Source organism: Mus caroli, chromosome 18 (genome assembly GCF_900094665.2).
Source record: "Mus caroli chromosome 18, CAROLI_EIJ_v1.1, whole genome shotgun sequence".
Classification (NCBI taxonomy): Eukaryota; Metazoa; Chordata; class Mammalia; order Rodentia; family Muridae; genus Mus; species Mus caroli.
In genome coordinates, this window is record NC_034587.1 from 39734036 (window position 1) to 39749400 (window position 15365).

Sequence of the window (15365 nt, forward strand, 5' to 3'; positions counted from 1 at the left end):
CAGTTTGGACAGTAAATGATATGGTCACTATTCTGAAATATTGAATGTGTTCAGTAAGTGTTTATTGAATGACTGAGTAGAGCATATGCCAGGAAGTCTTTTCTTCATGGTGGACTGGGGGAGTTAGGGTGCTCAGAGAGTTCTCTCTAGGAAATGTGAATAGAGACACCCACTCTTCTGCTCAAAGCCCAGACAAGCTAAACCACATTGCATGGGCACAGTTCTTTAGTAGAAACAAGGAGATAAATAGCCACGAGGATCCTTTCCACCTCCTTTTCAAAGACTCCAAAATATCCTTTCCAAAGTATCTTGCCCTGAGTCTGCATGATGTGACAGCAGGCGGCAGATTAAGCCTTTAGCTTCTGAATTAACATCACCCCAGGTGGCAAGGGGAGGTGGCCCAAAGCAGGTTGGCTTCCTGCAGGGCAGTCACTCAGCAACACCTTCCAGAAGGCAGAGTTCTCCCAGCCCCACCATGGAGTTGCTCATCAGCTCATACATGTGCATGCATATGAATGGTCCTGAGAAAACATGGAGGAAAGCTCAGACAGATATGATACTTGGTGTCCAGGAGGCCAGTGATGGGGTCATCTGTATGCCAGGACGGAGGAAGAGGTTGATCTCTCAGGTCCCATATGCCAGGCATGGACAATGAATGGTTTTGCATGACATGTGTGGGAGTAAGAGGCCTGTGCTTTGAACACAAGTACCAACTGACTGATGGTCTGGGATGTGCCCCATGCTCTGGACATTGGTGGAACCTGCTCTGTCCTCATCTTATTGAAGATAGTCATGGGGATTTACTGAAGCAATTACCACCCATCCTACTTACTCTTTCAGTAACACCAACTTAGCATTGTACAAAGCCCCAAGGGCTCACCATTATATGGCTGCTCTAGCTGGTGGTGGTGGTGGTGGGGGGGTAGGGGTAAATTACCACATACAACAATGCAGTGAGTGCTCCAGGGAGGAGGCACAGAGCCTAGAACGTCTTGAGGGGTTTCCCAGGGATGGGTGAGTGTGCAGAGACTCGGAAGATGAGGAATAAGTCACCAGGCCAGCAGAAGGCAGGTCCTAGCCAGAGGGGGCTGAAGTGGAGGTGGTGATAGTCTATTGTGAGAGTGAAGGTGACAGGGTAAATTGGGGGTAAGCCACAGAAGGAGCTCTGCCTACATCAATAAGGTGGGGAGAATGGGTTTGGGATGACCCGGACACGATCACGGTTAAGTTTTCATCAGACCTTTCTGGAAGTGGAGATGAGTCAGGGGCTGAAGTCCAAGATTTAGGCGTGCACGAGTGAACGCCAACCAAGGGCTTGTGTGAGTGGAGGCTTCACACTGGTGAAGCTGAGGCTCCTCTATGAACTTGGCCCTGACACAGTTACTGAAACAATGGTGTCTGGTTAAGCACTCTTCATACAGAATCCCAGATAATGCTTTCAACAAATGTAAAGCAGCTACTTGCACAGAGTAGGACTACAAACAGAAAACAGAGAAGCCAAGTCACAGTCCCAGGATGGTCCAGAGATGAGAAGGCACAAGTGGGATTTGATCTTAGGACCCACCTGACTGCAAAGCAAGCCCTCTTTCCTCATGTACAGCAGGTAGGAACACAGCAGGGTGGAACTATAAGTGACATGGATAAACAGCCGGGGGGACTTGAAGCAGAGAGACACTACTGATGTCACATCATGTTGTTGGTCTGAAGTCTCCAAAGGCGTCACAGATTTTGACAGTAAGTCGATAGGGCATCTATGTTGTGTGTTTTCAGAAACACATGCCACATTTTCTACAGTTGCTCATAAAGATGCTTGCACTTGGAGCCTTCCAGTGTTAACTTCCTCTGCTCCTCAGAGATGCCTGAGTTCCACGCAGGCACCCAGGGCCCAGGGCAGTGGGGTATGTCAGGTTTTCTTGCAATCTTTGACCTCTAACCTGGTTCTTCATGTCTACATTGGGTCTTCAGATCACTCTGTGGCTGTGTCCGATGCGGAAGGGAGCGTGACAACGAGATAAAGAGGCATTTCAAAGTGGTAGCTGCCAGCCCAAGGCTGCTGCCTAATGTGATGAGCCTGGTTGCTAATGCAGGCTGACATGATCCATGATGGGCTGCATAATGGGGAAAGGCTCTGAGCAGGTGTCTGGGGATGGAGCCTTCTTTGCACAGATAAGGTGTGTGTGTGTGTGTGTGTGTGTGTGTGTGTGTAGTGTATCTGTGTGTTCATACATGGCTGTATGTATGTATGCATGTATATCTGTGTATTTGGTTGTGTTTGGAGGGAGTCCCTGCATCATTCCTGTGTTATGGTAATGCCTTGTCCTGCAGTTCGGGAAGGACCAGATGGCTGGATTAGGCAGCCATGTTGGGACTGTGATTCCCACATGGTCTGATTGTTCCTTCTGGGGCCATGGCAGGGAGAAGAGCGGGGCATGATTTCAAGAATACCAGGCAGTGTCTAGGCTTTCTTCAGAGAACATTGTTCTGGCAGCCTTCCTGTGCTATGAGCCAGCCATGGTGTTTAGAGCCCAAAGTGTCAACTCTATCCCAGCCATGATCTCATCCAGTTTTCCCGGAGCCAGCCTTGGAAGGGGCTCCATTTGCCACCCTATAGGGGAGGATGCAGCTCAGTATCACAGAGAGAGCAGTGGGGGGAATGAGATTTTGATATATAGCCCAGGCTGGCCTTGAACCTGTGACACCCACTGCCTACTTAAGCCTCTGAATGCTAGAATCATGGACAAATGCCCACCCAGTCTGAAACCACTTAAGTCAGCTGAAGCTGTTATCTGAGCCTCACTGTCAGCTCTTGAGGCTCTGTGCCTGGAGTGGCCCAAGGTGGGGTGCAGCAGTGTCATCTCTGGGGCAGCTCACATCCCTGTCTCTCCTCTGCTCAGGTTCAGTGTCTTCCTGAGGTCAGTTGTGCATGTGAGTATTCTCACGCATGTGTGTGTGAATACTGGGAGGGATCAACACAATCCCACTCTTCCCAGTTACCGGGCATCCTGTTATTGTATCCAGTGATTGATTTCTCCAGGGAAAAGGGGCAGCCTGAGTCTGACCTGCCACAGGCTTACAGAAAGCCACTCTATTCTCTCCCCCTCTCCAGTGGCATCCTCTCAGACAGACCTTCCATAAACACCCCATGTTGTCCACTGCCTGCAATGGTTAAACACTTAAGCCAGTCATCAGTGAGTTATCTTATCTTTATGGTTCCTAAGGGACAGACAAAAAAAGGAGAGGTACAGAATGGTTGAGTAATTAATCTGAAGTCACACAGCTAGCCTGAGGCAGAGCCAATACATCTGCACTTCTTGGTTCAGGAGTCAGCTTGACTCTTTATCCTCTTGGTTCTGTACCAGACTGTGTAGATACTTGGGGAGGGGTTGAGCTATACTGGAGCTCAGTGGGATGTATCACCCAAGGGACCTTGTATATGCTAGGGAGGTGTAGGGAGACTCAGGAGAGGATGCTGACGCACGATGGACAGGAAGAAGTCTGGGTATAGGGGAGTGTGATGCTCCTGAGAGTTGGACAAGTAACTTAATCATTTAGTCAACAAACTATTAAGTCCCTCTCCTCTGTATCAGGCATGTTCCTGGACATACACTGTCAGCTTTACTTCTGTGGAGTCAGTCAGTCAGTCAGTCAGTCAGTCTCTCTTTCCTCTCTCATGCTATATGATATGGCATCTCCAGGAAGGCTACTCTGAAGGGTATCATGTGAACAGATGCTATAAGGTTGTGAGGCAGGGGTCTTATAGATGCAAATGCATGGAGGCTGAAGCCTATGCAGAGCATCGATGAACAGGGAAACTAGAGAGGACACAATGAGCTGAGTAGAGAACTGGAGAAGATGCCAGGGTCAGGATGAGGATGCTCAGGAGGCTGGGAGGAGCAGCCCATTCACACTGCCAAGCAGCCTCTGTTCTCACTGTAGCAAAACCTTGAACAATATGGACGCTCGGCCAGTTATCAAACCCACCTGGGGAGGGGTAGAGTCTGGCATGATGTACCCACTATTAAAGGGTAATTCAGTGTAACAAACCAAATCGAGAATGTACAAAGACTGTCAAATAAAATAAGCCACTAACAAATTAAATTACTCTCCATTTTTGGTGGGAAGAATGCCAGTCCGTCATTTTTCATTTTAAAAATTACGCATCTTAATTCCATTTTTTTTTTCAAAACATGAAAAGGAGCCTCAAGTGCCATCTCTGATGAGGTTTATTTCGGGTGGCATGTCCTTCCTGGTCCTCAGAGAACCGATGGAGCAGCAAGCCCTGCTCTGCTCAAAAACCTTGTTTCCTCTGTGGATTGGTGGTGGATGGGATGGGGAAGCAGGAGAGACAGGTTGGCCCAGCTTACGATGACATATCAGAGCCGCTGTTTCCAGAATGAAGCTGCCAATCAACAGCATCCCGCCAAAACCCCCAAGGAATCCTATCCAAATAATATAGTTTTTAGATTTCCCCCGCTCACACCCTTCAACAGCCTCAGTATGGCCCTAATTTCTTCTTTTACAGGCTTTGGCATATAGATTGAAATACGCTCCAGAACAAAACCCCTTTGGACCAAGTCAGGCTTTGTGCTTCAGGACATTAAATAACAGAATTATATTCTTTTATTCGACAACTACTTATTAAGTGCCAATCACTGCACCAGGCCATATGTGTACAGAGTGAATAGAGCAGATTACACTGTGGTACCGAGTGTGCAAAGGGAAGAAAGAGACCCATGTCTCAGGCAAGTGTCCTGTTGCAGACTGCTACTCACGTCACATTGACAGAAAGAGAGGGAGAGAGAGAGAGAGAGAGAGAGAGAGAGAGAGAGAGAGAGAGAGAGAGAGAGAGGACCCAATTTAGATTAGGGGAATTAGGTAAGTTGTTTTGAAAGAAGTGCAAACCCAGTTCTTAGGACAGCTGTTCTTTATGAGACACAGCGTTGCCTTTAGGTGATGTCTGGAGATAACCTTTGGAGTAGCCGAGTGGATGTTCCTGGCACAAGTGGGTAGAAGCCAGGGATGCTGTGAAATGCTGCACAGAGTGCACAAGACGGTTACAAGGATTACTCAGACTTCAATGTCAATGGTACGGAAATGGAGAACCTGGGCTCTTAAAGAAGCCCTGCTGGCATATACCCAGAAGATGTTCCAACTGGTAAGAAGGACACATGCTCCACTATGTTCATAGCAGCCTTATTTATAATATCCAGAAGCTGGAAAGAACCCAGATGCCCTTCAACAGAGGAATGGATACAAAAAATGTGGTACATTTACACAATGGAGTACTACTCAGCTATTAAAAACAATGAATTTATGAAATTCCTAGGCAAAATGGATGGACCTGGAGGGCATCATCCTGAGTGAGGTAACCCAACCACAAAAGAACTCAAATGATATGTACTCACTGATAAGTGGATATTAGCCCAGAAACTTAGTATACCCGAGATATAAGACACAATTTGCAAAACACATGAAACTGAAGAAGAACGAAGACTAAAGTGTGGACACTTTGCCCCTTCTTAGAATTGGGAACAAAACACCCATGGAAGGAGTTACAGAGACAAAGTTTGGAGCTGAGACAAAAGGATGGACCATCTAGAGACTGCCATATCCAGGGATCCATCCCATAATCAGCCTCCAAAAGATGACACCATTGAATTCACTAGCAAGAGTTTGCTGAAAGGACCCTGATATAGCTGTCTCTTGTGAGACTATGCTGGGGCCTAGCAAACACAGAAGTGGATGCTCACAGTCAGCTATTGGATGGATCACAGGGCCCCCAATGGAGGAGCTAGAGGATGTATTCAAGGAGCTAAAGGGATCTGTAACCCTATAGGTGCAACAACATTATGAACTAACCAGTACCCCAGAGCTCTTGACTCTAGCTGCATATGTATCAAAAGATGGCCTAATCGGCCATCACTGAAAAGAGAGGCCCATTGGACATGCAAACTTTATATGCCTTAGTACAGGGGAACGCCAGGGCCAAAAAGTGGGAGTGGGTGGGTAGGGGAGTGGAAGGGAGGGTATGGGGGACTTTTGGGATAGCATTGGAAATGTAATTGAGGAAAATACCTAATAAAAATATAAAATAAAATAAAATAAAATAAAATAAAAGGAGAATCATTCCAAAAAATAAAAAATAAAAAATAAGAAGCCCTGATGAGTTAGCGTGTAAGCTGAGCTGACAGAGGAAAACCTATCATGGTGCAGAAAGTTCAGCCCAGAGCTGGGGATGGAAATCAGTGGGCATCCACACGCTCTGTATGTGCAAAGCCCTGGCATCAATTTCCATACATATACATATATGTACTGTACACATACTTAACATTTATTTATATATACATATCTATGTATCAACATGCATCACCTATCATCCATCCAATCCATCCATCTATCCATCCTCTATCTATCTATCTCTCTATCTCTCTCTCTATCTATCTATCTATCTATCTATCTATCTATCTATCTATCTACCTATCTATATACACACATATATGAATGAAGCTTAATGCATCACAGATGATTTCCATGGCAGAATAACATTTTCACATTCTCTATGTCTGAATTCTAGCCTGTGTACGGAGAGGAGAGAAAAAAACACCTTTCCCTCAGAAGATAAACTCGCCATCTAATTACCACTCCATGCAGAAGTCCTAGTCACTGCCAGTTCTGTACTATTTTCCCCCAGACTTTTCCATTCTCTGCCAGCATCGCTGCCTTTCGAAGTGCGCTTCCCTGATCACTGCCTTCCCTGTTATTTACCTCAACATTACACATTGTGTAATTTTACATGAAGGAGGAAGCATCCTGGAATGTTACAGAGCAAGAGAATTTCAATTAACACATAGCTGGGGAAGCTGTGGGTAGGGAGAGGCAGCTGTAGGTAGGGAGAAGCAGCAGTGGGTAGGCAGAGGCAAGTGGCTTCATTTTGGAAGAATTTTGTTACAAATAGTCGCAGATACCTCATTTGCCTCTCACATATTATTGATGAGAGAACTTACAAAATTCAGTAATATTAGTAATTAGGATAAATCTTCAATGACTATTTGGTGGTAATAGATCTTTAGCAGTGTTGTATTACAGTATTTTATTTGTGGCTATAAAATATGCAGAATCAACGATATAAATACAAATTTGATACTAACAACAAATCTTGCCAGTGAAGTCTCCTGAGAAGTCATTTACACAAGGATGCCTACATAAAGAGAAAGATATCTTATCAATGCCCTGGAAACAGAATCATTCATAGTTCTGAGCTTGTCAGAGCCCTTCGAAACTGAGGTGTGTCCATTCTTTCTTCCACCTGCAGGTGGCGGTAGTGATCACTGGTGTCTTTCCCAGGGGAACAAGTTAACTTTCAATGACCTTTCAAGGTTGAATGGTCTGATTCCTGGTTCTAGCTGCATACTCAAATCCAGTAAGCCGTCTTGTTTAAAAGTGATGCACAGGCCTCACCAACAAGAAGTTAAGCCACCATGCCTGGCAAGTGGAACTCAAGGACTGGTATTTTGAAAACCAAACCAAACACCCAAACCAGATAATAACTAATACACATGTATATGTATGAAACCATCAAAGAACAAAGAAAAACAGAAAACGAGCTTTTATTTGATACATATAATGAGCTCCTAAGAATCAGCAACAAAACAAATAACTCAATAAAAATATAAATCAAAGTTATAAACAGAAAAATCAGAGGTGGAGAGATCCAGACATTTATAGATACGCCGATCTCACCAGTGGCCAGCAAATTAAGAATCTCTAAAAACCCTTAATCTTGAAAGTGATTCGTTAGATTAATTTTTAAACCTTCATTCCTAAAGAATCTACAGTTGCAGTCCCTGCTCTGAGCTCACTACAGTTTAATGAGGAGGTTAGCGGAGACATAAGACAATTGCTTCATTTTCGTAACTTAAAGCATTCAAGCACTGGTCATGGAGTGACCCTTAACAGGACCTATGGTGCCTCGTGGTTGCAAAGGCAAGGGCAGAGATGACTGATGCCACATCTCACACAGAGATAAGAGCAGTGGTTCTTGACTTCCCTGATGCTGATAGCCTTTAGTGCACTTCCTCATGTTGTGGTGACCTGTAACCATAAAATTATTTTCGTTGCTACTTCATAGCTAATTTTACTACTGTTATGAATCATAATATAAATATCTGGATGGTCTTAGGCCACCCCTGTGATTGCCACCCAGTTACAACCACTGGCCAGGGGTTGTAAGACCTGCAGCAACCACAAAAAGTCAGAAGTAGATACTAAGATAAAAATAATGTAAAATTTAACTTAGAATGTTTTTTTTTAAATGTGAAACTGTCATTTAGCACATGACAAGAAATGTTTAGTTGTCCATTGTTAGTTATGATTACATTATATTAAAATCAGACTCCCTTGAAGGAGAAGCTGAGTAAGTTATAGTATACTCTAGAACTATTGCCGCTGCAAAGATGAATTGGCTCAGAGGACGACCCATAGAGATAAATAGTATAGATAGTATTTGCCCATTGATGTTAGTAACAACATGCTCAGGTCGAAGCACAAAGGAAGATATAGAAACACTCACACCCCAAACAGTAACATTCTTACCTTGGGCAGAGTCTTAAAATGCTATTATCTGACTTGTTGAGACAAATGTATTCTCCTTTTGTAACAAAAAGAAAAGGAATGGAAAAAGGAGAGAGAACACAAAATTGAGGGCTAGGGAAGTGGGGTGGATCTGGAAATCAAGGTAAGACTTGGGGATAAATATACAAAGAATTATAAACAATGTATGAAACTTTCAAAGATCTAATAAAAATATTCATTAAAAAGGTATTTTAAAACAGTAAAAGTGGAAACTGGCTTTTCTATGCATGCTTTTTGTTCCACTCCACTTTGCTTTTTAGACATATACATTAACAAAAAGCATCCTACAATGTGGTTATTATTCCCTTATGAACTTTCTAAAATTAGGAAACATTTAAGTGTTTCAATTAATTTGGTTGCCTTATCCATCCAATTTACACATTAAATAAATTTTTTAAAAAAGGAGAAAAAAAACATTGTAACCTAGTATTTCACCAGGACAGAATTCTTAGTCTTGTTCAGCCTGGCCTAAGGCCCTAGTTATTGAGAGGCTGAGAGATAGTGGTTACCCATGAGCCTGGTCAATAAAATAAGACCACATGCATAAGGAACATGGCTCAGCAGCAACAGATCCTTGCCACCAGGGTTGAAGATCTGTGTGATACTTAATCTCTACATGGTGGCATGGAAGGAGAGAGAAGGGAGTAATTAAAGCTGTCTTCAGTCTTCCACGTGTTCCTGCAGGTGTGTGAACACACACACACACACACACACACACACACACACACAATTAACAAATACAATGGCAATATATGCTTCCTACATCATGCATTTGCCTGGTCCTGGGGAAAGCCAAGGCCTCTAGTGAGCACACATCCCCATTCCTGAGAGGTAAGAGCTGCTTTCTGGAGCTGTCAGCATCATCAGCATTGGGAGGGGGCAGTAGGAGTGATGCAAAACAGAAGACTGGAAGGACCAGATCCTCTCCTAAATCATCAGTGCCCTTGGATTTACTCTCCCCTTTTTTCCATCACCTTCCCACTTTCATCTCCCCAGCTCTTCCCTACCTCACAGCTCCCACTGTTACAGTTAATAGGCCGTTCTTCATTCTGCGCAGGCACCCCATCCCAGGACAGTAATGGGGCAGCTGTGAGAGCCCTAAAACAGATCTCTAGTTTCTTTCTTTAACCCAGCATTTTCCTGGGGTCACTTCTCACTAATAGTCCTTTGCTCAAGGACAGCAAAACTAATTAGTCACTGTTCCCTAGGCTGAAATTGTGTTTGGAACGTTATTTACAAATTTTCTTCAAGCAGGGAGTGCATTTATCTCTCATATAATTTTTCTTCCAATCATAGAAGTTCAATGAGCCCTCCTCTCTCTCTCTCTCTCTCTCTCTCTCTCTCTCTCTCTCCCCCTCTCTCTCTCCCCCCCCTCTCTTTTTGTGGTTCTTCTGGGGCTTGAACTCAGGGCTTTTAGCATCCTGGGCAAGTACTCTACCACTGTGTTACACCCTAGCCCTGTAATTTTCTTTTTAAAATTAGACTATAAACCATAGGTAAACAGTGGAAAAAAGGGAGGAGGAGGAGGTCCATCCTGGATGAAATAAGCCTTTGCAATGACATCTCCTGGAACAATGCACTGTATTGTTGTCTGCCAAGACCCTGAGATCTTCTGCCCTTTCCACAGGCTGTGTTTCCACAGCCTACACATGATCAGCTGATTCTCTTCTCCGCACTCAACAATAGGCCTTGTCCTTGTGTGGTGTCCTGTGTCTACTCCCTTTAAGGTTCCAGGTCAGCAACCACTTCCTGATTCATCCCTGACTCTCTGCCCTCTGATTTAGGGAAAGGTGATCAATAAGAAATGGTGGTGGCTCAGAGGTCAGAGCTAGGCTTGATCACAGACTTGAAATTCCCAGCATTTTATTTTCTCTTCCTGAAGAGAAGGGCATGGATTATTTTTCCAAAGATCAAAGCTATTAGCCTCTTTGACAAAACGGAAAGCTCTGAACCTTACAGAAAGGAAAAATCTCAAGACAGAACCAAACCAAAACCAAACCAAACCAAACCAAAAACAAAAAACAGAACAACAAAAACCTGTGACTACACAGAGGGAGAAAGGGACAAACATGGAGTGACTCAGATCCTTGCTTTTATGACATACACTCACTTATAAGTGGAAGTTAGCCATAAAGTACAGGATAGCTATGCTACAACCTACAGACCCAAAGAAGCTAAGTAACAAGAAAGGATGTTTGAATCTCACTCAGAAGGGGATGTAAAATAGACATTAGAGATGGAGGGAACTGAGTAGGACAGGGGGTGTGAAGAGCAACTGGGTGGAGATCCAGTGTGGAGAGAGCAGGGGGTGAGGTGGGGGAGAACAGAAGTTAGTGGTGCTGGTGCATCTCTGGGACTCTTTAAACTCTGAGTTTAAAGTTAGCTATGAGTAAATAAAATATAAAACCAAACACGTATTTATAAATGTTCTGAGAGAGGTTAGAACTATTATCGCAAAAGCCAGGCTTGGTGTAATCAGAATAGGAATTTTCAAAAGGAAATGGGGGCACACTAAGTTCCTGGGTTTGGTGATGCTGGCTAAGGCTGTGTCTGTCACCAACATAAATATCACAGACTTTGAGAAAGTTGGTGACCAGGGAAAGCTACCTCGATACTACCCAGAAAGATGGTTCATACAAGTGGCCTTCAGTTAGTTATAGAAAATTTATTTTCCTGGGAGTGGTGTCATATCCCTGTGATTGTAGCACCTGAGAGACAACACAGTGAATTCCAATACAGAAGTTATGGACTGGTGTGTGTGTGTGTGTGTGCGAATCTATATTTCATCAGGTACAATATTAGATCTCTGTTAGATTGTTCTTTGCTAACTCACATGTTTTCATAAGTGAGACCCGAAAAGCTGGTTTGACATGGTTTACCTCCACAGTGGGGATGCCTGGCTGCACACAGAGGGCTCCCCTCTCTTCCATGTGTGGCTGAGGCCTTCAGATCCTGTGTCTAGGACCCTTGCTTCCTGTAGCCCTAATGGCATCTAATCCCCTGGGCCTGCCATGTGTGGCCTCATCAAGCACAATCTCCCACATGCCTCATCAGACAAGTGCTTTCAGTGAGCTCCATTACCCAGGGTCTTAGTTAAGGCTTTCATTGCTGTGAAGAGACATCAGGACCAAGGCAACTCTTATAAAGGACAGCATTTAACTGGGGCTGGCTTACAGGTTTAGGAAGATCAGTCCATGATCATCAAGGCGGGAAGCATCGCAGCTGGCGAAGGAGCTAAGAGTTCTCCAAGTTGTTCCATAGGGAACCAGAAGACTGACAATCTGCAGGCAGCTAGGAGGACACTCTCTTTCGCACTGGGTGGAGTTTGAGCATAGGAGGAGACCAAAGCCCACCCCCACAGTGACACACTTCCTCCAACAAGGCCACACCTACTCTAATAAGGCCACACCTCCTAATGGTGCCACTCCCTGGGCCAAGCATATTTAAACAGCTACGACCTCTCAGCTGGGAGGTCTCATATTTCCCAGTGAGCCTACATGGTACCCTCTGCAGACATGGCTACTGAAGCCATACCATGCCCCTTTTCCCATCCATGGCTTCAGTGACCTCAAAGCCTACTCATGTCCCTGCGCAGTAAGACAAGGGGATGAGATCCCCCTAAGGGTCTCCTTAGCGTCTGGGTCAGTGGTTCTCATCCTCAAGGTTGTGACCCTCTTTGTGTTCACGGAGCTCGCATATTTTCTGCATATCAGATATTTGCATGATGATTCATAACAGTAGCAAAATTACATCTATGAAGCACCAATAAAATCATTTTCTGGTTGGGGTCACCACAACATGAGGAACTGTATTAAAGGGTCACAGCAATGGGAAAGCTGAGAACCTCTGCTCCAGATAGTGTGGAGGAGCCAGTGTAAGGAACAGAGCTGTACTGAGAGCTAAGTTAAATGATGTGTAGAGAGAGAGAGAGAGAGAGAAAGACACATAGCTAGATGTTAAGAAGAAAAACAATGAGCTTTTTTCCCCTCCCTATCTGAAAGGAGAATGGAAGTGGCAGAGGAGGAAAGCAGGTTGTTGGCGCTTGGCAGGGGGACTTAGAGATCAATAGCTGAAGTGTGTGCCCAGAAGAAAGACACATGGATGGGGAGTTATTTGCTTCAGTGTGCAGAAAGAAAGACATCAAGAGAAGCAGAGGAGAAGCCGTGTGTTTCTTGGGAGAAAATGAGGAAGTAGATTCTTATCTTCGGGCCTCTGAAAGCAAAGTACTGACTTTGATATTGAAGAAACCTCAAAGCACATAGCAGGTCTGGGCTCGTGCTGACTGACTGCTGAGTCTTGAGGACTCAAGAGATGTCCTAGTCTTGCCCTACGTGGGCTCAAGGGGTTTCTGCAGCCTGGAATCAGTGGAAACCCTTCTCAGGGAAGCTGAGAGATGGAAGATGGGAGATGCTTTGTTCCTGTGTAGAGCTTTGTTGTCTCAGGAGCAGAGACTGCTAGCCAGAACAGACAAGTAAAGGCAGCTGGAGAGAACAGAAGCCACCACGGTAAGGTGTCACATGTAAACCCTGAAGGTGGCAGGAAACACCCTTCCCTGTGCACACGCCGGCAGAGAACACAACAAATTTCCATGTTCTCTCTGGAGCCCGACTCAATATGTTCCCTAATTGGTTATTTTTTTTCTTCACAAGAACTGCTAGTTTAAAATGGCATTCTATTCTAGGTCTATTTATAGGCACAGGATTTTTCTTTTTCTTTCTTTTCTTTTTTTTCTTTTCTTGTCTTAAATTATAGAAAGTAATATAAACCTAGATCTTGAGTTACAGCACCAAATATAGCAAGGCATTTTCATTGTGTAGGGTTGCAGATTTAGGCGAGCTAAGTTTACAGCGTGTTTGGAATGTACTCACTCAACATATATGCTGCTTACATTGCTCATGTTTTATTTTCTTCCCAGGAAGGAACTAGTGCCAGTAAAGTCCGTCTGCCTACTCTGCGGCATCTTTCCATCTGATGATCAGAAATTACTCGAAGACACAGTCTTTCTCCAAATATAAATATGGAGAAGTCTAATTCTCTTTTATTAGTACCTTAGTACTAATGCTGATATGGACGTTTCTACAAGAAAAGCGGGCTAATTAAAAGGGTTGGTATTTTAGAGGACACTTTTGGTGCTCACTGTTGCATTTCAGTTTTTAAAAGTTGTAATCACTTCTCCTCACTAACTCCCACCCCTGTGTGCATATGTGTATATGTGTGTGTATGTGAGTATGTATGTGTGCGTGTATATGTGTGTGTATGTGTGTGTATGTGTGCTTGTGTGTATGTGTATATGTATTTGTGTATGTGTGTGTATATGTGGAGGGAGGAAGTTCACCTCTAGCTCTTATAAGCTTTCTGCCCTCTCTTTCTCAATGTCCCCTGAATTTTCGGTGTAGAAGGGGTGGACATTGGGTGTCTTCTTCAATCACTCTCCATTTAAATGTTCTAAGACAGGATCTTTCAATGAACCTGGCCTTCTCCAGCTGGCTAAACTGGCCCACCAGGGAGCCTGGAATCAGCCTAGCTCTACCATCCCATCTATGCTAGGGTTACATAGGACAGCTCCATAGGACAATAGACTCTCACTTCCACACTTGGCTTTCAATGAGACCTGGTGGTCCAAGTTCAGGTCTGTGTACTTGTAAAGTGTGCACTTTGTGGACTAAGCCATTGTCCTTGCCGCCAGCCTAAGTTTGAGAATGTAAAAGGAGGCTACTAAACTTCAGGGGAGGGGGCGGATACTCAAGACAAACAAAAAGCAGAACTTTCTATCTTGCCTTTATTTAAAGAAAGACAACCTAGCACCCAGAAGCAGTTTTTAAATGTTAGTTCTTTCCTTGCATTGTTACTGTACCCACAAAATAAAGACACGGAGTATAGCATTTGACACTGGATTCTATGACCTAAGGGTAAACTCTGGTTCAGGCAGAGAATTCTGTATCTGGGTGACTGACAGATGGAAGCTGAGGCAGACAATTTAAAGGGAGATTTGCAACCAAGAGTCCCAAGGGGCTTTTAACAGTGTCTCTCGGGTTCCTGTTCCTGCCACCACCCCAGGGTACCTCATGGAGGTGTAGAGAGGTGGCTGCAGCTTCTGAGGGAGTCATGCCTCAGAAGACTTCTCCTGTCTCAGAGAGAACTGAAAGGCTCTCTCAAAAGTGGGCATTATGGGATGGGGGGGGACCCATTCCTCTCAACTTGCTGCAGAGACTCTGATGGGTTTACTTCCTGTACCACCTCATCCTTACGTACAGAGAATGACTTTGAGATGCTCAGCTCCGGGTGACACATCTACAGACATAACTTCTACACCGAAAATTCAGGGGACATTGAGAAAGAGAGGGCATAAAGCTTGGAAGAGCTAGAGGTGAACTTCCTCCCTCCAGCTTCGTCCATGTGTTCCAAACACTCCAGAAACAGCACAAGACTCAGTGTCTCTTGGCCTTTGTGCACAAACAAGAGGCTATTCAGTGCTGGTCTTTCTGCAGATGGAATCTTCTAGGCTCTTACGTTCTGCAAGGTACTTGGTCTTTGGTACGATATACAATGCAAAGAGCATTTGATTATTATACTATCCAATCAACTTGAGTTTTCTCCAAAAAATTATTTATTTGTTATTTATATTCATGTGTGTGTGCTGACTTGAATTTATGTGCACCATATGCATGCATTCAGAGGTGAGAAGAGGGTATCAGATCCCCTGGAACTGGAGGTACAGGTGGTTGTGAGTCATC

The 15365-nt window shown here is 44.3% G+C and overlaps 1 protein-coding gene across 12 annotated transcripts in view; it reads right to left on the reverse strand.

The window, feature by feature from the left end:
- Ppp2r2b (protein phosphatase 2 regulatory subunit Bbeta) overlaps positions 1-15365 on the reverse strand; it is a 404944-nt gene that overhangs the window by 57032 nt on the left and 332547 nt on the right. The window lies entirely within an intron of this gene.